This window comes from Mytilus californianus, unplaced genomic scaffold (assembly GCF_021869535.1).
Source record: "Mytilus californianus isolate M0D057914Y unplaced genomic scaffold, xbMytCali1.0.p SCAF_32, whole genome shotgun sequence".
Classification (NCBI taxonomy): Eukaryota; Metazoa; Mollusca; class Bivalvia; order Mytilida; family Mytilidae; genus Mytilus; species Mytilus californianus.
Window position 1 is genome coordinate 1096420 of NW_026262682.1, and position 25898 is coordinate 1122317.

The 25898-nt window shown below is 35.9% G+C and overlaps 1 pseudogene; it reads right to left on the bottom strand.

Moving 5' to 3' along the window:
• Nucleotides 1-719: 719 nt before the first annotated feature.
• Nucleotides 720-25587, bottom strand: LOC127736523 (P2X purinoceptor 7-like; annotated as a pseudogene).
• Nucleotides 25588-25898: the final 311 nt, after the last annotated feature.

Below are 25898 nucleotides of genomic sequence, written 5' to 3' on the forward strand. Positions count from 1 at the left end.
AAGGGAGATATTTTGGAAATTGGTTTTTCATCTGTTCCTTTTATTACAGTAAATCTGGGCCAACTGTCATCTTCCTGACAGGGCACTGAATCATCACATTTTTTTTTTTTATGTATTAAAGCTGATTTAGAGGGTTGGTTTTGTTGTGCCATAGGAAATGAGAAAGATTCACCATTCTTGTCATCCACCCACCTCGGAGTGCCTACAAGGGCGATGCTGTGTTTCCGTGGCGAGCCGGGGTCAAGTGCTAATGCTGAAAACGAGCTCCAAGTATAACATGTATAACGTAGCTGGTCCCCGTCTAATGTAGACGAAACGCGCGTCTGGCGTATTAAATTGTAATCCTGGTACCTTTGATAACTATTTACACCACTGGGTCGATGCCACTGCTGGTGGACGTTTCGTCCCCGTGGGTATCACAGCCCAATAGTCAGCACTTGAGTGTAATGTCAATTATATGGTCATTTTTATAAATTTCCTTTTTCCAAAACTTTGAATTGTTCGAAAAACTAAGGATTTTCTTACCCCAGGCATAGATTACCTTAGCCGTATTTGGCACAATTTTTTTGGAATTTTGGGTCCTCAATGCTCTTCAACTTTGTACTTGTTTGGCTTAAACTATTTTGATCTGAGCGTCACTGATGAGTCTTATGTAGACGAAACGCGCGTCTGGCGTATTAAATCATAATCCTGGTACCTTTGATAACTATTATACATATTTAATAATGTTGTACTCGACCACCAATAAACCCCATGTTTTTCCAAAACTATCTGGATATTTGTCTCTAATCTTCCAGACACAACAGCTTGGAACGATCCTTCTGTTTCCTGCACCAAGGTGACCATGGATCCTTAAGATGTATTGCCTGTAGGCTGTATGGCGGTTGCTTTCATTATAATCATCATCTTCACCTGCAGCCAAAACGTCTTGTCTATATCTTCTTCCAAAGGATCTAATGCAACCAAATCAAAATCCTGAAATGGAACAAGAGTGTAATTTATCTAGGAAAAAAATATTTATGCATTTTTTCTATAAACTACTAGCAGAATAATGGTCAAAGCTATACAGATTCAATGTGAAGGTATGGTTTTCCTAGGTGGCTAGGCTTCAGTAGAGTTGCAGATTATCTAGATACTCTTTCAAAATGGATTAATGCTGTGATGTCGTTGATACAAATCCGAATTAAGAAACTAAATGGGCATACAAATACCCACGCTACATCAATTTTTAAAGACCCAAATGTTGCAAAACACTTGTCCTACCTCCATGACAAATATGTTGTTGTCCCTGCAGATAAAGCCCCAAACAACATCGTTTTTGTGTGTAAATATCATTACATAAACTGCTTGATAAATGAATTAGGTATTGACAATTCACTTGGAAACTCAACATATACCCTCACGACACTTACCAAAGAGGAAATCCTGGATAATCATAGGTCTGTTCTATCTATGTTCCTTTGGAATTTCAACCAAAGATGAAGAACTGGATCTTCCATCACTGTATTGGATACCTAAACTACATAAGTGTCCTTACAAACAACGGTATATTGCTGGGTTTTCCAAGTGCTCCACGAAACATCTTTCTAAATTATTAACATCTATTTTATCAGCAATCAAAGCCGGGCTCCAAAGTTATTGTGAAACTGCCTATTCTAGAGGTGGCGTGAATCAGATGTGGATACTAAAAAATTCCAAAGATCTTTTAGAGTACATACAATCTAAGACTCTCTCATCTTGCAATAGTATTAAAACATTTGACTTTGCTACACTTTACACAAGTATTCCCCATTCCAAACTAAAAGCAAACTGAAAGAGTTGGTATTACTTTGTTTCATTAAAAAGAATGGCGAACGTAGATACAAGTATCTTGTCTTGGGGAGGGATAAATCCTACTTTGTAAAGAATCACTCTGATTCAAATAAAAAAAATCACTGAAACTGACATTATCAAGATGCTTGATTTCTTGGTTGACAACATATTTGTTACGTTTGGAGGACGTGTTTTTCAAGACTGTCGGAATTCCAATGGGAACCAATTGTGCCCCTCTTCTTGCTAACTTGTTTCTTTATTAATTATGAGGCTGACTTCATACAGGAACTTCTTAGGAAGAAAGATAAGAAGTTAGCAATATCCTTTAACTCTACGTTCCGCTATATAGATGATGTTCTCTCACAAAATAATACAAAATTTGGTGACTATGTTGAACGAATCTATCCCATCGAACTATATATAAAGGATACTACAGATACAGTTAAGTCTGCCTCATATCTTGACTTACATCTAGAAATTGACAATGAGGGTCGGTTGAAAACAAAACTTTACGACAAAAGAGATGATTTCAGCTTCCCAATTGTGAACTTTCCATTTCTATGTAGCAACATTTCAGCAGCGCCTGCATACGGAGTATATATCTCCCAACTGATACGATATTCCCGGGCTTGTGTTTCCTATCATGATTTCCTTGATAGAGGATTGCTGCTCACAAGGAAGCTATTAAGCCAAGAGTTCCAAATGATGAAGTTCAAATCATCCCTTCGTAAATTTTACGGACGCCATCACGAATTGGTTGACCGTTATGGGATAACCGTTTCACAGATGATATCGGATATGTTCCTTATGTCGTAACTACAATACCCTTCCCTTTTCACGAATGTGACTTACCGAATTAGACTATTTACCGGATTTGTAATAACATAAGCAACACGACGGGTGCCACATGTGGAGCAGGATCTGCTTACCCTTCCGGAGCACCTGAGATCACCCCCAGTTTTTGGTGGGGTTCGTGTTGCTTAGTCTTTAGTTTGCTATGTTGTGTCATCTGTACTATTATTTGTCCGTTTGTCTTTTTATTTTTGGCCATGGCGTTGTCAGTCTGTTTTCAATCTATGAGTTTGACTGTCCCTCTTTTAAATTGATTTAAATAGTTGACCCATATAAAGTCACATGTCTGGGTATTTTTTCTGAAGACCTGCTAATTAAAAAAAATACAAGAGGGACTAAAACTAGAGGCTCTCCAGAGCCTGTGTCGCTCACCTGACTCTACTTTGGTTTTAGAAATCATGTAAAGATAGATAAAAATCATAACAGATACCCAAATAATGATTGAGGCCAAATTTGGATTAATATTGGTCCCGTTATTTAATAAAATATCCTGGTGGCCATCTTGAACAGTAAATCGGCAACAAAGTAGCAACACTTGGTCAGCACCTCATAAGGAACATTCATGCCATATTTGGTTTCATTCCATTCAGTGGTACTCTAAAAGAAGACATTTGTATGTATTTCCCATAGGGTCCTATGTTAAACTAAGCCCCCTCCCCCTACAAGCTGCCATCTTGGATGATGGATCGGCTGCAAAGTAACAACACTTGGTCAGCACCTCATAAGGAACATTCACGCCATGTTTGGTTCCATTCTATTCAGTGGTTTTCTAAAAGAAGACATTTCTATGTATTTCCCGTAGGGTCCTATGTTAAACTAAGTCCCCCGCTGGCGGCCATCTTGGATGATGGATCGGCTACAAAGTAACATCACTTGGCCAGCACCTCATAAGAAACATTCATGCCATGTTTGGTTCCATTCCATTCAGTGGTTCTCTAAAAGAAGACATTTTGTAGGTATTTACCGTAGGGTCCTATGTTAAACTAAGTCACCCACTGGCGGCCATCTTGGATGATGGATCGGCTGCAAAGTAACAACACTTGGTCAGCACTTATAAGGAACATTCATGCCATGTTTGGTTTCATTCCATTCATTGGTTCTTTAAGAGAAGACATTTGTATGTATTTCCCATAGGATCCTATGTTAAACTAAGTCCCCCGCTTTTGGCCATCTTGGATGATGGACCGCTGCAAAGTTACAACACTTGGTCAGCACCTTATAAGGAATATTCATGCCATGTTTGGTTTCATTCTATTCAGTGGTTTTCTAAAAGAAGACATTTGTATGTATTTCCCATAGGGTCCTTTTATAAACTAAGTCCCCCGCTGTTGGCCATCTTGGATGCTTGACCGACTGCAAAGTAACAACACTTGGTCAGCACCTCATAAGGAACATTCATGCCATGTTTGGTTTCATTCCATTCAGGGGTTCCCTGAAGACAACATTTGTATGTATTTCCCATAGGGTCCTATGTTAAACTAAGTCCCCCGCTGGCGGCCATCTTGGATGATGGATCGGCTGCAAAGAAACAACACTTGGTCAACACCTCATAAGAAACATTCATGCCATGTTTGGTTCCATTCCATTAGTGGTTCTCTAAAAGAAGACATTTTGTATGTATTTACCGTAGGGTCCTGTGTTAAACTAAGTCACCCACTGGCGGCCATCTTGGATGATGGATCGGCTGCAAAGTAACAACACTTGGTCAGCACCTTATAAGGAACATTCATGCCAAGTTTGGTTTCATTCCATTCACTGGTTCTCTAAGAGAAGACATTTGTATGTATTTCCCATAGGGTCCTATGTTAAACTAAGTCCCCCGCTTTTGGCCATCTTGGATGATGGACCAACTGCAAAGTTACAACACTTGGTCAGCACCTAATAAGGAACATTCATGCCATGTTTGGTTTCATTCCATACAGTGGTTCTCTAAAAGAAGACATTTTTATGTATTTCCCATAGGGTCCTATGTTAAACTAAGTCCCACGCTGGCGGCCATCTTGGATGATGGATCTGCTACAAAGTAACAACACTTGGCCAGCACCTCATAAGGAACATTCATGCCATGTTTGGTTACATTCCATTGAGTGGTTCCCTTAAGGAAGACATTTGTATGTATTTCCCTAAGGTCCTATGTTAAACTAAGTCCCCCGCTGTCGGCCATCTTGGGTGATGGACCGACTGCAAAGAAACAACACTTGGTCAGCACCTCATAAGGAACATTCATGCCATGTTTGGTTTCATTCTATTCAGTGGTTCTCTAAAAGAAGACATTTTGTATGTATTTACCGTAGGGTCCTATGTTAAACTAAGTCACCTGCTGGTGGCCATCTTGGATGATGGATCGGCTGCAAAGTAACAACACTTGGTCAGCACCTTATAAGGAACATTCATGCCATGTTGGGTTTCATTCCATTCACTGGTTCTCTAAAAGAAGACATTTGTATGTATTTCCCATAGGGTGCTATGTTAAACTAAGTCCCCCGCTGTCGGCCATCTTGGATGATGAACCGACTGCAAAGTTACAACACTTGGTCAGCACCTTATAAGGAACATTCATGCCATGTTTGGTTTCATTCCATTCAGTGGTTCTCTGACAGAAGACATTTTTATGTATTTCCCATAGGGTCCTATGTTAAACTAAGTCCCCCGCTGGCGGCCATCTTGGATGATGGATAGGCTACAAAGTAACAACACCTGGTCAGCATCTCATAAGGAACATTCATGCCATGTTTGGTTTCATTCAATTCAGTGGTTCTCCAAAAGAAGACATTTGTATGTATTTCCCTTAGGGTCCTATGTTAGACTAAGTCCCCCGCTGGTGGCCATCTTGGATGATGGACCGACTGCAAAGTAACAACACTTGGTCAGCATCTCATAAGGAACATTCATGCCATGTTTGGTTCCATTCTATTTATTGCTTCTCTAAAAGAAGACATTTTTATGTATTTCCCATAGGGTCCTATGTTAAACTAAGTCCCCCGCTGGCGGCCATCCTGGATGATGGATCGGCTACAAAGTAACAACACCTGGTCAGCACCTCATAAGGAACATTCATGCCATGTTTGGTTTCATTCCATTCAGTGGTTCTCTAAAAGAAGACATTTGTATGTTTTTCCCATAGGGTCCTATGTTTAACTAAGTTCCCCGCTGGCGGTCATCTTGGATGATGGATCGGCTACAAAGTAACAACACATGGTCAGCACCTCATAAGGAACATTCATGCCATGTTTGGTTTCATTCTATTCACTGGTTCTCTAAAAGAAGTCATTTGTATGCATTTCCCATAGGGTGCTATGTTAAACTAAGTCCCCCACTGGCGGCCATCTTGGATGATGGATCAGCTACAAAGTAACAACACTTGGTCAGCACCTCATAAGGAACATTCATGCCATGTTTGGTTTCATTCCATTCAGTGGTTCTCTAGAAGAAGTTCAAAATGTAAAAAGTTAACGACGACGGACGCCAAGTGATGAGAATAGCTCACTTGGCCCTTCGAGCCAGGTGAGCTAAAAAACTAACCGGTAATGTGGATGTGTAATTTTGTGGTGTTTGCTTGCAACATTTTTTTTCTCCTCCTCAGTGGGCATTTCTCTGCACTTGGTACAAACACACCAAGGTGGGGCATTACTCTCTGGTCTAAGATGGTATCCTTGAATTTCTGTTTGTGAATCCCTGTCTACAATGTTCAACATTATTGATGGATCCTTGTCAAACATGCTTAACACAATTTTTCTCTCAAATCATCTGCCGACATCTGAGAAATTCGTTCCTGAAAGACGAAAGAAAATGTTTGCAACCATGAAAATTATATTTTTAAGGAAAAATAGGGGTGTAACCCTCAATGTCTCCTTAATTTTTCCATTTTGATACAATATCGAAGAAATTTTATTTATATTTATTAACGAACTGACTGCACATGTATACCCCATATGGTTGAAGGCATATAAACAACACAATAAAAATATTACACAATGCAAAAGGACCATTGATAGATTTAGAAAAAAATTAAAAGATCAGTTATATTTTCTTTATTGATTACTTCATTACATTTACCAGATTCAACCACTTCTTATAGATAATTGTTATAGATGTAACCTTAAATCGTTCACTTTCTTTATTGATTATTTTTTTACAATGAATCAGAACAATTTTTAAAGATAGATGTGACCTTTCATCTACCACATTATATAGATAATAGTTTACGGTTTTGATCGTATAAATATTTAAATCATTAAGTCAATAATAACTTTACTTTATTCAACAATTTTAACAAATATTCACTTATTTTCTTTCTTGCTTATATTCATTTAGTAAGTCATGGCTTAAATCTTTGCATTTTGAAAACATTATCAATGGTTGATTTTATATCTCACTAACTTTATATTAAATACAGTATGACATGCCTATATATTCCTTATATTTTATTCATCCCTCCTTAACAATATCTTTATCTCTCTAATTTTGTGCCAAACATTGGTAAGAAGAAGGCACTTCAGCATCCAACTTTGCCATGTTTTATTAGCAGAGGGGTGAAATTTTGACGGAAGGTATGAATGAAGATTAATATGAAAAAGAACGGAAATGTATTAATGGCACAAAGACATCACCGAGACACTGAATGTAATAAAATAAGAAATCGGCAGCTAACCACATGAACTTTAATTGAGCAGGAACTAACAGGCAGCCAGCCCCGGATGACCCTTACCAAAACAATAACATCAAACCTAAGGGCACAGCAAAACGGCCAAATATCTTACTTAAAACTAAAAGGTTGAATAAGACAAGGACACACCAATGACCAAAAACTAATATCTATTATTCAAACATAATATTTTTATAAGTCATATACTGTTAATCGATTTATTTAACGTTTAAAATATATTACAGGACCACTTCACATGAAAGACCCTGTTGTTATTCAAAGATTTAAGGAGGTGACATTGGAAAGGACAGTCAGTTGTCGTACTACCACAGGTATGTATAATACTTGACACTTATTATGTTATATTGTGTTACCTAAGTCATCTATTTATATTTTCATGGTTTCTCTCCCTGTTAAGAGAACATAAGTAAATGATGTATATTATTGCTTTCTGTTGTTAGTGTGATGAGTTGTGATATGAATAATACTGGATATTATCTATTAACAATATTTGATTGAATATTCGTTATACCATAATCATGATAAACGTTTTCTTTTTTAACTAATTTGTATAAATTTATATTTTTGTTCCTGTTTAATACCTGCAGCTACATGTTATCCTGGTCCTTTGGAAATGCCATGCGTAGCAGGATATAAACTCAATTAACAAAATTATATTGAAGCACATGGCAATGCATGCAAATCCTTTATTTTGTCTAAAAGGCAAGGCATAAATATAAATGTAACATTATACATGTTTAAATTAGAACATTTTACCACCATTACAGATGGCTATCCATGTTTTAGCTGCAAAGGACGATGGTGGTATGCAATCTGGGTTCATCTTTTAACCAATCTTATAAGACAAATATAAGGGCAACATGTATTGCAAAGGGGGGAGGGAAGATGAGCTGTCAAAAATGTAAGGAATTTAAAACATCATTTGATTATTACAGAAATAAGATTATTGATGGAGCCGAGCATAATTGTTTCAAGAATAGACAGTAAAATGAGGCGGACACAATCTACCTCATATTGATGATGGAAGAAGATTGAGAAATTACACTCTTACTGGAATTGCTCAGATAGGTGATCAATATCATATGTCAGAAGTTAATGAATATCCCCAGCTAGGAGATCGTGTGGTAGAAAGAACTACACTTTTCAATGCCAAGAGGGGAGGAGAACCAAGTAGACCTTATTTGTATAATTGGTTTATAGGATGTAGTACTATGTTAGATTGTGTATCTTTTGAAATATCCTTGGTATAGTGGGTTTAAACGGTGTAATAAGGTGTTCTATGTTGTATGATGGTATACATGCTGAACATGTTTCGTATAATTGTCTATAAAGGTGTAGTGTAATTGGGTTTTATGGTGTAGTAAGTAGTACTATGATGTTAGATGATCTATTTATTGAAACATTCTTGGTATTATTAGAATTTGGTGGTAAAGTAAAGTACCACTACTAATTAAGCAGTATATATTGTAATATCATTGGTATAATTGTTTTTGTGGTTTGAATACACTTTTTCACGCCTAACTTTACTAGTATCTCTTGTTCAGCTTTTCTGGTATAAAATGAAATAAATATAATTATCTGCGAGATTTGTTTTTTTTTTTGTGCAAGTAGGTGGATGTCATGCCATAAGTACCTAAACAAGAGCTCATCTCTTTTAATACTCGGACTAGTGTAAAACTCGAACTACTGTAAAATGACGTCATAATTTGTTTTCATTCTCAGTATTAGAAAGGCAACAGAAGTATACCGTGGAGAGTGTTTAAAGCTGTCAGTAAGCTATCACATGACACGGAGATCATCAATATCAGTACATTTGTGTAGTGCTTAAACATATAATAACAGAGTGTTTGGTACTGTGCGGTATTAAACAAAACCTTTTGTACAGGATTTAAATTTCCCCGACCCGAGCTTCGACAAATTCATATTAGAAGTAATATAGTTATACTATAGTGGACACGTTCTTTCATATTCCCTTGGTCAAGGGCAAATACTGAGGACCGAACTGAGTTTGTCACGTCGCCGCAATACCCTGCAATGTCAATATTACATTCTAAATATGGCACACCTCTGTGGTAACTGCTTCAAAAACTGCACACGAATGTGTGTGTTTTGAGAAAAATGTAAAACATAGTTTCAGCAAAAATGGCAGAAATAATCCAAAGATCAGTTTCTGGTTTGGTTTTAAGTCAGACTAAAAGCTGTGAATAAATATGTACACCATACTGTCAGACAAAAGATCATAAATTTGACTATGAGTTGTCTCTTAGAAGATTAGACGTTTATGCATGTCATCTCTCTGACAGATTAAATCGGAGAAAGAAAAGGCATTTGCATTGCAAACATTCTTGACTTAAGGGAGAAAGTTAAACACAAAACCCGAGTACACTACTCCAACAGATGGTAGGATCAATTCCCAAATCAAGTGCAGACGGACGTAAGCCTTGTCAAAGGAAACGTACGAAAAGTGCAAAAACTAAATCTTCAAAAAAGGCTAATACACAGTGAATCTTAGTGGTACAAAACCTACGGCGTATCAATTGATTGGTTGATTGTTGGTTGCTTAACGTCCAGTGGCAAATATTTCATGCATATTCAGGACGAGAACAAGTTAACAATAATTACAATAGGTAGGTTTTGTAATGGGGCTTCCAGGATTAAGGTCGGAGAAATTTAGACTGCCACAGGAAATGAGGGTATATTGGATAGGGACAGAAATTTAGCCTTGTAACAGGTCACCTACGGACCCCTCAAAGAGTTGTTGCAAGCGTTCTTAACGTGCAAAGAGCGTGGCACTCTCTTTACACGAGGCATCGGATTTAACGTCCCCATTCTGACCGGACGTGGCAGCAAATTTGTACATCCCGCACAGCCAAACGGACGCCCCACTTTAGCAAGGGTTTTACTGCTGGTCGGAGGAAGACCAATGGTGATCATACTTCTATTCCACAGTCACCCTTGGGGGTTACGGCTTATCAAAATTGGACCACCATGTACAAAATGTATAAAGATTATGTTAGATATGAATGTTAATATTACTATAATGATTAAAATTTAAAAAAAATATGAACCCCAAAGTAGAACCACGTCCTCGTCGTGGGGTATGGAATCACGCTTTTAAAAATAATAAAAAATAACAAGCCGACTCCCAAGGCATAATAAAATTTCTAGATTTAAAAGATCAATACTTTAATTGCTAATATATATTACAACAAAAAACTGGCGCCCTACATTAATCCCTATATATAATACAAGATATATATCATTATATGACATAGAACTGTTTTCACTTTGAAACAAATAAGTTAAAGATCAATACAGAAAATGTGCATTGTTTGCATGAGATTATGATTTCCTCAATCACAATATATTGACTGTATGAATAGAAAAAAATCATCTCTTTCAGGTTTAAAGAAGGAGAAAATCCAAGATTCACAGATGATTGATTGATTGTTGGTTGCTTAACGTCCAGTGGCAAATATTTCATGCATATTCAGGACGAGAACAAATTAACAATAAATACAATACTAGTAGGTAGGTTCTGTAAGAGGGGCGTCCGGGATTAAGGTCGGAGAAATTTAGACTGCCACGGGAAATGAGGGTATATTGGATAGGGACAGAAATTTAGCCTTGTAACAGGTCACCTACGGACCCCCCAAAGAGTTGTTGCAAGGGTTCTTAACGTGCAGAGAGCGTGGCACTCCCTTTACACGAGGCATCGGATTTAACGTCCCCATTCTGACCGGACGTGGCTGCAAATTTGTACATCCCTCACAGCCAAACGGACGCCCCACTTTAGCAATTAATTGATTGATTATTTGGTCTTCCACGCCACTGTATGCACTACTAGCTATTTCATAGTTGCCTATTTTTGTTTATTGGAAGCTGGAGTACAAAGTATTTAATTTGTTTGCACAAAAGACTGATTGATTGTGACATTATGAAATATTGATTTGAGAAAAATAGATATGGAGCAAATGCACAAAGAAGTCGCCTTAGTTCCGATTTTCTTATACATCTGTAGCTTACAAATTTTATTGATGATTAATTTCTTACAATTTTCTATTAAATAAGAGTATCATGGTTTTCCTTAAAATGTGTATATAATATGATATTACAGCTATGCCTCTTTACGTCATTTTGTACCACCAGTGTGCTCACCTGGACCATATGCTGCATATCTATAAGAATGTGCCTTTGAAGGGTTGTCATGTTGCTTGAAAACATCACACGCATATCCTGAGCACTTCCCTTTATTGGTTGAATGTAACCTATACGGGCAGTGGGTACATGATATATGCTTACAAATCAAAGCAGCAGACATAGGGGAAGACGATCTTTTCTTATGTGGATGTGACCGTTTACAAAATAGTATTTGCTAACAGGAGAGATAATTGCAATTACAATGCTAAATTAAGAGTTTTGACCGCAATTTTATGGTCCTCTGCAAATGGAAAATCATAATAGGAGCAGAGTATAAATGTACTATATGCACATTTCATGTTTTCTAATGCAGCTAAATTTCATGCATAGTCACAACTTTTAGCTATTCTTTTAATAATAATTATTCCACAAGATATTTTTGGGTCACTCATTAGAATATTTTTGAACATATGATTTTGATAATAACTGCATAAAGAATAACTGCATGCAGAAAATTATTGCTTGTGTCTCATAAATATCACTAGTCAATTAAAATCAAATTGAACAGTTTTTTTTACAGAAGCTACAAAATAGAGTTATGGCCGTTCAGGTCAAGAAACTGCCAATGTCAGAAGAGGACAAACTGATGAAGGCCATGAAAATCGATTTGATGTCAAGTGAGAACAGCGATTTCGAAAATGAAACTCGCCTGATAACAAGACCTCTGACTTGGCTGTTAAAATATTTCAATCTTACATGAATAAACTAGACAGTAAATACAAGAGACAGCTGATTGATTGATTGATTGTTGGTTGCTTAACGTCCAGTGGCAAATATTTAATGCATATTCAGGACGAGAACAAATTAACAATAAATACAATAGGTAGGTTATGTATTAGATTGATTGATTGTTGGTTGCTTAACGTCCAGTGGCAAATATGTCATGCATATTCAGGACGAGAACAAGGTAACAATACATACAATAGGTAGGTCCTGTAATAGAGGCCGTACGGGATGAAGGATGGGGAAATTTGGACTGCCACGGGAAATGAGGGTATATTGGATAGGGACAGAAATTTAGCCTTGCAACAGGTCACCTACGGACCCCTCAAGGAGTTGTTGCAAGGGTTCTTAGTGTGCAAAGAGCGTGGCACTCTCAACACGAAGCATCGGATTTAACGTCCCCATTCTGACCGGACGTGGCTGCAAATTTGTACATCCCGCACAGCCAAACGGACGCCCCACTTTAGCAAGGGTTTTACTGCCGGTCGGAGGAAGACCAATTGTGACCATACTTCTATTCCCCAGTCACCCTTGGGGGAAAGAGACAGCTGAATGCACAGAGCAAAAAGCTGGTCTAAGAGTTGATGGCAGGTCATCAGAGATTGGTGTTTGCCATCTTTCTCTACTTCTTTAGTCATGAAATTGGATACCTACTGTATCACATTCAAGACGAACGCATGGATCATAGCTACAGGAAGACAATTAGGAAAGAAAAATGGAGAATTGACAGAGACATAACATATTAAAGTCTGTGGTGCTCATTTCACAACGGGCGAAAATCAAAAGATCCGACGCACATAGTTTATGTGTCAACACTGAATTCGCATATCCAAAACAAATCTACGCCTCAACGATTTACAACCAGGAGTAGGCGTGCAATGGAGTACGAATTTGCAATCAGCGAGGCAACTCAGGTAAAGAAAAAGACTTGCAAAGATATCTTGTGAACATTACTATTTTTCTTGAATCTAACAACACCATATATATGACTCTAAAATGTCAAACAAATCATTATCGTTAAATTTTTCTTATATGAATTAAATAATACAAGCAAAGTACCTTTGATAAAACTAATACGCCAAAGACAAACTTTTAAAATAAAAGAAGACCTAGAAACACGCATAAACCTGAAAAAACTTGGGTAATATAGTATCCAGATATGGTAAGGAGATAAAAGGAAGAAAAATACTTTTAAAAAAATCATCAATTCATCTTGACGTTAAATAAAATAATCATTTATTTCGTTTTTTCAGAAACTTCATTTGAGGATGGTTCTGGATTTTGCACAGTATCAGATTTTGGACTCCCTCCTTATCCTTTTTTATCCATTGCGTTACTCGTGATACCAATGGTAATGATGAGTACTCCCAAATTATGCCACTCATCATGGCACATTAGCTTATAAATCAGGTCTGTAATTTGATGTCCTTCATCTCTAATTTAAACCTTGAGGTATATTTTTGATCACATATTTGAATTAAATTTGTAAAATGTATATTGAACACACATTTTTGTCAATCACCCAGGGATCAATACTGTATCCTAGTCCCATATTCTCTCAAAAGCCATGATAATGTTTTCATATCAAATTTCAAATGTTATGACTTTTACAGAGCTGGAACCAACACAGACCCAAAAGCAGCCCGTGGACGGTCTCAATCTTTAAGAGTTGGCTGAGGAAGCTAATTTTGGCTTCCCACTAGTTGTAAGATTTTTTTACCAGATCAAAAAGGAGACCACGACAAGTCAGACACAGATAGTAAAGAAGCTACTTCCCATGATAAACCTGCGCTTGCAGGAAGGACTAGCACTACCCTTACTGTATTTACGTCTGACCAGTTTAACATTTTAAGATGTCCTACTTAATCTTGATTCCTACATGTCAATACTGGATGTAAGGCATATGCTGTTTGTCATTCAATGTTGAACATATTTTTATCATCCGGCTGAGGACAATTAATCTCCGGTTGCACAGGCCTATGTATCGATCATTCAATTTACCAAGAAAAACCATATTTGTGATCTATGAAAGTAATATCCCTATAAGTAATAGATTTCTGGAGTATTATGGGACTTGAATCATGTAATTTTATGCATATTTTAATTCCTTAAAGTATGCCGTCTGGCAAGAATTTATCATTTTACAGCTTTATATGTGTAGAATGGATGTATCTAACACACCAGGTATTCAGTTTGATATATACTACGAAATACAAAAAACCTTTACTCTTACAAGTCAAGACTACAGTGTATTATAACACCAAGAGTTGACAAGTCTATATTTGGTCATATTTGGATGTTTGTTTCAAATTGCTAATGAGCTTCTATAAATGGGACTTTTAAAACATTTCAATTTCCTACATGTAATTAGTGTTTTTTTTCTTGTAGGGTGAGCTGTTCCTGGTCAATAGGGAAAACTTTCCCAAGTTTGACTAAACATGGAAAACAGACAGACATCTACCAACACATGTGATAGATGGTGTTCATCAACCGCAAGTATCAGAAGAGTGCTTATTACCATATTCTGATATCTGAAGAAGCCATTCAAGCACGCCTCTCATCAACTAATAACAGGATATCAATACCATTTCAAATCAGTTTTTTTAGGTTGATATCAGTCGGCTTGTTAACAAAGACGCCTTTCACAACCTAGCATTATCTCCATATTGGTTTTTGAAATTGAATGTGCATGTTCAAGGAACTAAACCGAATTTCCAGTACAAGTTAAATCAGTGGTAAGCGAAACAAACATTATTAGCCAGTCAACAACCAGAAATCTGATCCTACAGTAAAATTGATATTCTGCCTTCATCAACTTATGTTCCATAAAGAACGATGTTATGTGAATTTTAAAGGAATAATTAACTTCTATGGCAGCACGAAAATATTCTTTGCTCAATGAAAATTATGGTTGTTTATATTGTTTTGTAAATGTGTTAAACGCTTTAATTCAATTAGACTTATAGATGAATGCATATCCATATATAAAAAAAGAAGATGTGGTATGATTGCCAATGAGACCACTCTCCACAAGAGACCAAAATGACACAGAAACAACAATGACCAAAGGCCATACCGAAGTAGTCAGCTATAAAAGGCCCCGAAATGACAATATAAAACAATTCAAACAAGAAAACTAACGGCCTAATTTATGTATACTATTATAATTTTATATATATTTTAAGGCCATCATGTCAGACATTCTGTCATCCAATGACAGTCTATAATATCAGGACATCATTAAACTGTCTTCACAGCATAGTCCTGGTTTAATAAACAAAAAGTCTCTAGACAAGACAGAAGTTGCACTTACTCTCCATATAGCAATAGTTGTTAGTTTCCATTGAAAAATGTTCAATAAATAGTGGTTTAACACTTGTGGATGTATGTAACACATAATTTTCTTTATATAATTTGGATAAATGTTTTACATTGTTATAGATCAAATATGAAAATTTGAGTCAAATCGGTGAACATGAATTTGACAGCTAGTGCCCCTTCAAATCTGCAACAACATAATTGAATATATCCATAGAGTACCAACCATAAACAATATAAATCAAGAGTAAAATTGAGAAACTTTCAAACATAGGCCAAGTTAACTGTTAGAACCTGCATGAACTTAATTTTACATTTTAATTATATCCCTTAAATGAGCTCTTGCACATTTTTTGGACTATAGTCATACCGGAAGTACGTTATTTCGAAATATATAGTAACTACCAAAAGGCGATCACAATTTCCAAATCCACCATTGTAACCAGTGTCAACGAAAGCATTTATAATTAACGATGCTAAAAAAGCATTGCGTGTACGGGTTTTGTAAGAATGACAGTCGGCACCCAGAGAGACTCGCAGAGAAGGAAGTGATTTTGTGGTTAACATGTCGGAATGTACTATTGTATTATTCATTTAAATATTTCTCGGTCTTTCGTGTTCTTGTATTTATGTATATTGTATTCCCGTCATGAAATGTTGTCATTCCAGCGGTATATATAACATTGCCATGAAGCGCTTGGGTTTGGCTAGCCACAAAACCAGGTTCAACCCACCATTTTTTACTTAAAATGTTCTGTACCAAGTCAGGAATATGGCAGTTGTTATCTAACAGTTCGTTTCTATATATATGTTGCATTGTTGTTTGTTTTTTGTTGCACTTCAGTTTTCGAAGTTTCGTTGTTTTCCTCTTTATAGTTGATGCGTTTCCCTCGGTTTTAGTTTGTTACCCGGATTTGTTTTCTCTCTATCGGTTTATGACTTTTTAACAGCAGTAGACTACTGTTGACTTTATATATCCAGAGTCTACAATTACAATTGGATTTGCAGACCAGACCGGTGCCACAAAAAAAGACAGTTCTATGATAGTAGTAAATTATCAACAATTAAAGAAAACTGCTCCATTATGATCCGCAATTACAATTACAACACTATAATCATTACTTCAGCCACAAAAGTAAATGTAACAAGTGGAGTTGAAGAAATTGACCCTATTCACAGGAATCAGGCTGCTGAATTGGCCAGACCACAAGCACCACCAGCAGTCATCTTAATTGAGATGGTAAAGAAGATTGATTGATTGATTGTTGATTGCTTAACGTCCAGTGGCAAATATTTCATGCATATTCAGGACGAGAACAAGTTAACAATAAATACAATAGGTAGGTCTGTAATAGGGGCTTCCGGGATTTAGGTCGGAAAAATTTAGACTGCCACGGGAAAAGAGGGTATATTGGATAGGGACAGAAATTTAGCCTTGCAACAGCTCACCTACGGACCCCTCCAAAAGTTGTTGCAAGGGTTCTTCACGTGCAAAAAGCGTGGCACTCTCTTTACACGAGACATCGGATTTAACGTCCCCATTCTGACCGGACGTGGCTGCAAATTTGTACATCCCGCACAGCCAAACGGACGCCCCACTTTAGCAAGGGTTTTACTGCCGGTCGGAGGAAGACCAATGGTGACCAAACTTCTATTCCCCAGTCACCCTTGGGGGTTGGTTAAGAAGACTACAGCTGATAAAAAAAGGCAATTAATTAACAAAAGACATACCCCGGGAACAGTTAAGACACATAACGACAAATAACACTGAAAACTAACTACATTTGAAAAACATAGATCCCACACAAACGGGGGCAACGTCTGGTGGTGAACAGAACTTGCTTTAAGCAAGTTACTCATCAGAGTGATATAAAGACAAGCTTTTGTTTCTGTAATGTAGGCCGTCCGGGAAGAAGGTCGGGGAAATTTAGACTGCCACTGGAAAATGAGGGTAAATTGGGTAGGGACAGAAATTTAGCCTTGCAACAGGTCACCTACAGACCCCTCAAAGAGTTGTTGCAAGGGTTCTTAACGTGCAGAGAGCGTGGCACTATCTCTACACGAGGCATCGGATTTAACGTCCCCATTCTGAACGGACGTGGCTGCGTACTTGTACATCCCGCACAGCCAAACGGACGCCCCACTTTGGCAAGGGTTTTACTGCCGGTCGGAAGAAGACCTGTAGTGACCATATTTCTATTCCCCAGTCACCCTTGGGGTGCTTTTGTTTTTAAAACTTCCAACATGAGGCATTTGCCTCGATGTCGTTCGTGTGGTTCAATCCACCATTTTCTACATTTGAAACTGCCTGTACCAAGTCAGGAATATGACAGTTGTTATCCATTCGTTTGATGTGTTTTATCATTTGATTTTGCCATTTGATTAGGGACTTTCCGTTTAGAATTTTGTGATTTTAATTTTTACGGCCCTGTTAAACGTTGGGTAGATTTCTATGATACAATTCGCCTCGAGTGAAATGAAGTCTAATTTTAGACATTACAAATGCATGAATATTTATATATGGTGTAGTATATACAGTGTATATAATAGAAGATTTGAAAAAGTTTTTCAAAAAAAAAATATCAGAAAGACGAATTTTAGTAGAATCTGGTGCCATCTCTTACATTAATATCTATTTATTATATAATAAACTTTATTGCAAAACATGAAACCCTGGCGGGTTAAAATGTAAACATAGTACATTGTATACACAAGTGACAAGAAACATAATACATGATAAATGTTTTAAACAAGTCAAGTTGATATTCATAATATATATATATATATATATAATAATTGACCAATGTGGACCCTATTTAATAATATAAATAATAGGTCCTTTGATGTAGTTCTATTATCCCATCATATCCGCAATTATAGAACATAAAGAGCAGTATGACATTTAATAATTATAAGTAAACCTCATCCTAACCGTTGGAAAAGCCACAACGCCAGACTATGTGTTCATCTCTTTGAATGTAGAAACCGTATAACTGCATCGCTTTATACTATAAACGACAACTTTATGTTCCATAACCTGTGTGACGTACAAAAAAATAATTTACACTTATTGTAAAGTGACTTAGGTGGTAGGTACCAGTTTTGGTGTACCAGAACATGTGTCCCACGCAGAAATTTGGTTATAGTTAAGTATTGAGGTATATAATTGCATCATGTGGACTGAAAAAATAAATGAATGTAAATTCTAGGCTATTGTACTACACAAGTAAGTAGTTGCATACACAGGTTGGGGATTTCCTTCACAAATGGGTCCAATCAGAAGTCAAAATTGTGGTCTCCTCACTTGACGGCATCCAATCAAAGTGGGGAAAAACTTCAGTTTTATGTAAACAAAAATATCTTGAGATTTTGATGGTAAGGATAGGTTCGGACAAGGCTCTAATTCACTGAATATCATTTATCTCTTGAATTTTGCCTAAAATTCTTGTCGGCTTTTAGCAGGATTCTGCAGTTAAGGATTAGATTGGTATCAGAGCATCACATTTTTTGCCTTATTTGCAATGCATTTATAAATTTTAAGATATCCATGCTGGACAGACACCCAAATTTAAAGGTTTTCTATATATTCACATAAGCACGCACACATCTTAGTTACTTGAATCCATACATTTTATTTGTATATAAGCTTGAATGAATTTTTAAGAAAATAAAATCATAAATCCATGAAATTCTAAAGATTTATTGTAAAATAACTGGTTTCTGCCACCTTAAGCCTAAACATGATTTTAACATATCACAAAATGTGCCTTTTTAAGGGTTCTACAGGTGTGTGGTGTTACATTTCTTTTATTCACAGTCAATGTATAGGTCTGTTTGGAAGAAAATAGTTTTTACATGGATTTTAAGAATTATCAAATATCAAGACAGATAACTCTGTATACCAATACAAACAATGACACTCAATTGATTAGTTTTAAAATGATTATATTCACCAAACAATGATTTTATATCATAAAATATATAGAAATAGCAATTACAAAGAGAGAAAAAAGTAAAATAAGCCTCAGCATAGCACTAGAAAAAGCTGATTATACTGTATATTACCTGTTATAATGATTTATTTCACATGATATGGACATTTTCTTATTTATTTACTTTTTAACTATGAATATATGAATTCTTCTTTTTTTATAGGTCTACTACATAGTTGATACTGTAGGACAGGCTACAGAAATAAGAAAACTGGTCTCTCTCATCAGCAATAGTGTGGCAATTCTAAAATTTCAACATGCGGCCTACACAGCTAGCTCATGTGGAGAAGAGATATGAGACTGATTGCGAATAAATGTACACTTAGTTTAGTGCAGCATGGATCTACAAAGTGAAATATATGTACCAAAAATATTAGTTTATTCAAAACTAAGCCTTTTTCAGCACTGCAGTCAACAGAACAGTGATAGTGACAAGAATTGAGACTCTTTAATACCTCAAACAATGGAAAAATACTTCCTGAGATCAGTTGTAAGTGGTTTTATATCATGCATGAAACAATAAACTAAAGTATTTTTGAGAACTGCTGGATAATTCATACACTGTACCAGAAAACTCACACAATAAAATTTATTAAATATGAACACAATCCTTTTTTTCTATTTTTTTTGCATTCAAAGCAGTTTGACGGCAAAAGACACAAATATTGCTTTAATAAATTTGGTCTTACAAAGCCTATTAATGTTTTTTTTTGTGCCGTAACCATATGCACTGCATGTATTTTTAATGGTAAATGACTACAGAACTCAATCAGACTAAAAAAAATGGAAATATATTCTTTTTAATAAGTGGTTAAAGGTGGTAGGTACCAGTTTTGGTGTACCAGAACATGTGTCCCACGCAGAAATTTGGTTATAGTTAAGTATTGAGGTATATAATTGCATCATGTGGACTGAAAAAATAAATGAATGTAAATTCTAGGCTATTGTACTACACAAGTAAGTAGTTGCATACACAGGTTGGGGATTTCCTTCACAAATGGGTCCAATCAGAAGTCAAAATTGTGGTCTCCTCACTTGACGGCATCCAATCAAAGTGGGGAAAAACTTCAGTTTTATGTAAACAAAAATATCTTGAGATTTTGATGGTAAGGATAGGTTCGGACAAGGCTCTAATTCACTGAATATCATTTATCTCTTGAATTTTGCCTAAAATTCTTGTCGGCTTTTAGCAGGATTCTGCAGTTAAGGATTAGATTGGTATCAGAGCATCACATTTTTTGCCTTATTTGCAATGCATTTATAAATTTTAAAATATCCATGCTGGACAGACACCCAAATTTAAAAGTTTTCTATATATTCACATAAGCACGCACACATCTTAGTTACTTGAATCCATACATTTTATTTGTATATAAGCTTGAATGAATTTTTAAGAAAATAAAATCATAAATCCATGAAATTCTAAAGATTTATTGTAAAATAACTGGTTTCTGCCACCTTAAGGTTTATCATAACAAACGGACAAACATGACTGTATTTACACCTCATAAACTACTCCGAGTATAGACTTGCCTGTTCAGATGGACAAGTTTTAAGGCCACTAGATATATAAAAGACAGCGCATTTTGTGTTTCTTTGTAGATTTTGAAGGATATTTTATCCCCTTTTTCAAGAAGGTGTATTATATAAACAAACACTTGAATTCCTTCAATACTGTCCACTCAGTTAAACCCTTAAAACTCCATTATGGTTGTGTAGATACCTATTGTCAATGCCAATCAGTACAATACAATTTAAACCCGAGAGCGAGCATCTCAAAGTTGTATCCCAACTTATAAGGCCGTTAGTTTTCTCGTTTGAATTGTGTTACATTGTCATGTCGGGGCCTTTTAAAGCTAACTATGCAGTATGGGCTTTGCTCATTGTTGAAGGCCATACGATTACCTATAATTGTTCACTTGTGTCATTTTGGTCTCTTGTGGAGAGTTGGCTCATTGGCAATCATACCACATCTTCTTTTTAATATTTGTTTATTTTAACACCTTCTACATGAAAAATCAAAAAAAAAAATTATCTTACGGCACCACCAGTGCATTTAACTTTATATATCTAGTGGATGCATGGGCCTAGCAATTTAAGTTAGTCTCGGAGCAGTTTTAGATGTGTAAATACAGACATATCCATCCATTTGTTTTGATGAACCTTAAGTGTCTTGCGTCAGATGCTTTTGATGAACAACTAGATAAAACTTGATTAATATCACTTTGGCTTACTGACGATGGGCTATAAACCCGTCGACGAAGTTATGATTGTGAATAACATTGCTCCAAGTTCGTCAACGTCTACGCTACTGGTGGACAAAATCGTATGATTATACCTGTCGAAAGAAAGTAGGACAGCGAGTCCCAATTATTTTTTGTACGTCACACAGGTAATGAAAAATAAATTTGTCGTTTATAGTATGAAGAGGTGCAGTTACACGATTTCTACATGAAAAATAGGTAAACGGACAGAAAGTCACAAATTCGATAGAACAAAAAGTCTGAAATAATTTTTCGACAATTGTTTAAATATATTTAGAAATATTTTCTTTTTATTACACATATTCATTTATAAGTTAAGGAAATTCTTCATAATCCTTGATAAATGAAAATGTACTAAATTTTAATAATGCAAAAATTAAATTAACAAAAATACTGAACTCCGAGGAAAATTCAAAACGGAAAGTCCGTAATCAAATGGCAAAATCAAATGATAACACACATCAAACGAATGGACACCAACTGTCATATTCCTGACTTGGTTCAGGCATTCTCAAATGTAGAAAATGGTGGATTGAACCTGATTTTAAAGCGCTTAACCTCTCACTTGTATGACAGTCGCATCAAATTCCATTATATTTATAACGATGCGTGAACAAAACAGACATAGTAGGTAAAATTGTCAAAATAGGGATTATATTTATTGGCAAATGAAGCCATTTAAGAACCAATCCACTTTGACATTTTGTTTTCCTAACAATTATTTGATCATTATTAATATTTAGTGAATTAATTTTAATAACAAAGTTGCTTCATATATTCAACTTCAAGAAAAATACAGAAAAAATATTTTCAAAATAAGTGTTTTCTTGTTCAAAGAAAAATAATCTCAAAACTGAATTGTGACTTTTTGTCCTGAGACTTTTTGTCCACCACTCGAAAAATACAGTATTATCCGAACTGATTACTAAGGTTGTGGCTTTTTAGCTCACCTAGCCCTAAAGGGCCAAGAGAGCTTTTCTCATCACTTGACGTCCGTCATCGTCCGTTAACTTTTAGAAAAATCTTCTCCTTTGAAACTACTAGGCCAAATGAAACCAAACTTAACCTAAATCATCTTTAGGGTACCTAGTTTAAAAAATGTATCCGATGACCCCGCCCATCGACCAAGATGGCCGCCATGGCTTAAAATAAAACATGGGGGTAAAATGCAGTGTTTGGCTTATAGCTCTGTAACTACAGCATTTTACAATGTACATCAGCTTTACTATAGTAATCAGCATCCTTTCGTGACAATCTAGTAGTCGCTGTTACCAACGTTTCTATGGCTGCGGGGAAGACATGACCTTGTGTAAGGATATGCTGGGCAGTTAAAAAGTGCACATGACTTAAACACTTCTTTACCTGTTTTTTCGGCAGATTTATTGGGAGATAATTTCCCCCAAACTCAATCATAGCCTTCCCTTTGTGTAATGGTACCGTGTTGTACAATGTCAGAAAGATGTATACACTTACACACAAGTTATTGTCCAGAACTACAATAATGGTTGTTTCGGCCCCTAATTCCTAAACTTTTGGTACCATAATCCCAAAAATCAATCCCAACAGCTTTTGTGGTAATGAATCTTCTTGATAAATTGCATAGAGATCCATTAACATAAACTAAAGTTATTGTCCAGAAACCAAATGTGTCTTCGGATTACGACGACGACCTCCCCTAGGGTGACTGGGGAATAGAAATATGGTCACCAGATTTGTTGATAGACTTTAGTTGGAACATTCAACCAACAAATTGCCTGATCTCATTTTTGAAACTTTTTTGACAGTGCCTGCAATGCTTTGAATTTGTTTGTGAATCACAAAGGGAGATAACCCCCAAGGGTGACTGGGGAATAGAAGTGTGGTCACTTGGTCTTCTTCCGACCGGCAGTAAAACGCTTGCAAAGTGGGGCGTCCGTTTGGCTGTGCGGGATGTATCAAGTTTGCAGCCAAGTCCGGTCAGAATGGTCGGTTGTGGAAACATGAAATATAACCAGATTTAAACCACAAGTATGGGCGTGAAATTGAGACCTCCATGAAATAATATTTTCAAATTATTTCATGGAGGTCTTACATATTTGAACTAAGTAAAGTCCTCAGACGGTAATGCCTCCCGAATTTTTAATACTGCACATGCTGGTATCACATTTCTTATTTTTTTACCAAGAATATGCCAAATCCAACGAGTGAATCGTCTGTACGCAACATATTTATATAATCTGAAAAAAAATACATATTTAACAGATTATTCAAATTCTTTATACAAATTGATTCTCAAATTTTGAACAAGGATATTATTATAACTGATTTATCAGTATGCTGAAAATTTGATTAAGATGATTTCATATTTTCATGAGGGATATATTTGTTTATCCAGATTAATAATTATTTTGCCTTGTTTTGCATTTCATCATCAGCTTGGTCTTGATATTTTTTTTATTATGTTTCTGACTGAAATTGTAATTAAAAAATGATAGTTGTGAAGTTAAATTTATGTTAAATCGACGATATTAAATTGGTCCCTGCATTTCAACAAAGCCATACAAAGAGACCTCAATGACATGTCTATTTAGACAGTTTCCAGTGAACCACTCATGGTCTGTTATGCAATCAAGGTCCCCATCTTCAATCTTTTCTGCAACCGGACCAACTTCCTTGCAACAAATGCATTCATCCACAGTGGGTATTACAGTACAGTTGTTACAGTCACACCTGGGACCTTTAATGTACAATGTACTTGTAGATTTGACTTGCAAATATTTTACAATAAATCCTTAAGATCCATGTTTATAATGTAAAATTGTAAAAATAGGTCAAGTAATTTATATGAAAAAAGGTAATAATGCATCAATGTGAAATGAATAGCATGGTGCATTTTAACATTAATTCCATATTATTGTGAGTACATACTACATGCAAAAAATGTACAAAATTCAGTATTTTTTTTTTTAAATTAAAACTTGTAGTTCATAGGTCTTATTCATCATCTTCTTCTTTGAAAATGAATGCATGTTCCTCAGTAAGTCGGCTACGGTATCGATTTTTTATTCTATTTTCACTGAATGTAATATTAACTGGAAGAAAACCCCAGAAATCCAATTTAGTAGTAAATTTAAGAAAAAAGTTACAAAAATCAAAACAAAAGTTTCCTTTGAGTACTATCTTTTGATCATTATGAAGCGTTTGTCCATGCTGAACAACACATATGACAGAATGTTTGATCGCTATGTCTTGTTTTCACAAGAAAATTCTCAAGCTTGACTAAAAGTTTGAGATTTTGATGCAGATGGACATTTCATACCTGTGAATAATTTCATGATGGCATCACAGTCTTGCAGATAGTCAGCCAGTGTCCTTTTTATAACTTTTCTTTTGAGAATATCTGATGAATATCAATATTACATTTTGCTTAAAGTAACTCTGTAAAAAAAAAATCTTTTTAGAAATCAATTGAAACTCAGTATCAATCAATCATTAAGAGTACTTGGGATTTTAACCTTTATTGCCAAAAATGATTGAAAGAGTAGATGTGTCCAAACAACATGAATGACTCGGCTGCAATAGGCCAAAGCCTGTAATTTGGTTTGAATCCAATAATGTTTGACCTCGCTGCATATATATAATATGTACCTATCCAAAGTTAGCAGCCTGTAATTTTAAAGTTGTCACTTATTGCTGTGTTTCATATTTGTTTTTTCAATAATTGTTTTTTTACAAGTCTGGCCATTGGTTTGTCACCATCTGAATCGTTTTCACCAGTCATTTTGGTGCCCTTTAAAGCTAACTTTTTGGTGTGAGTCAAGGCTCCTTGTTGAAGGCCAAACTGTGCCCTATAATTGCTTATATTTATGACATTTGGTCTTAATAAGCAAGTACTTCAGTGCGTCCTCTTGTTTGTCTTTCGGACTTACACCAAATTTACTTTACGACCCCATCTTTTCAATGAGTTTGTGTGAACTACTGTCCCTGTCACACCATTCATAAGGACTGTTTAACACACAAATCATCCACCAACTCTTTCTGGTATTTAAGTTTGAAGTCCTTTAAAAAGTAAAATACTATCATTAATAAACG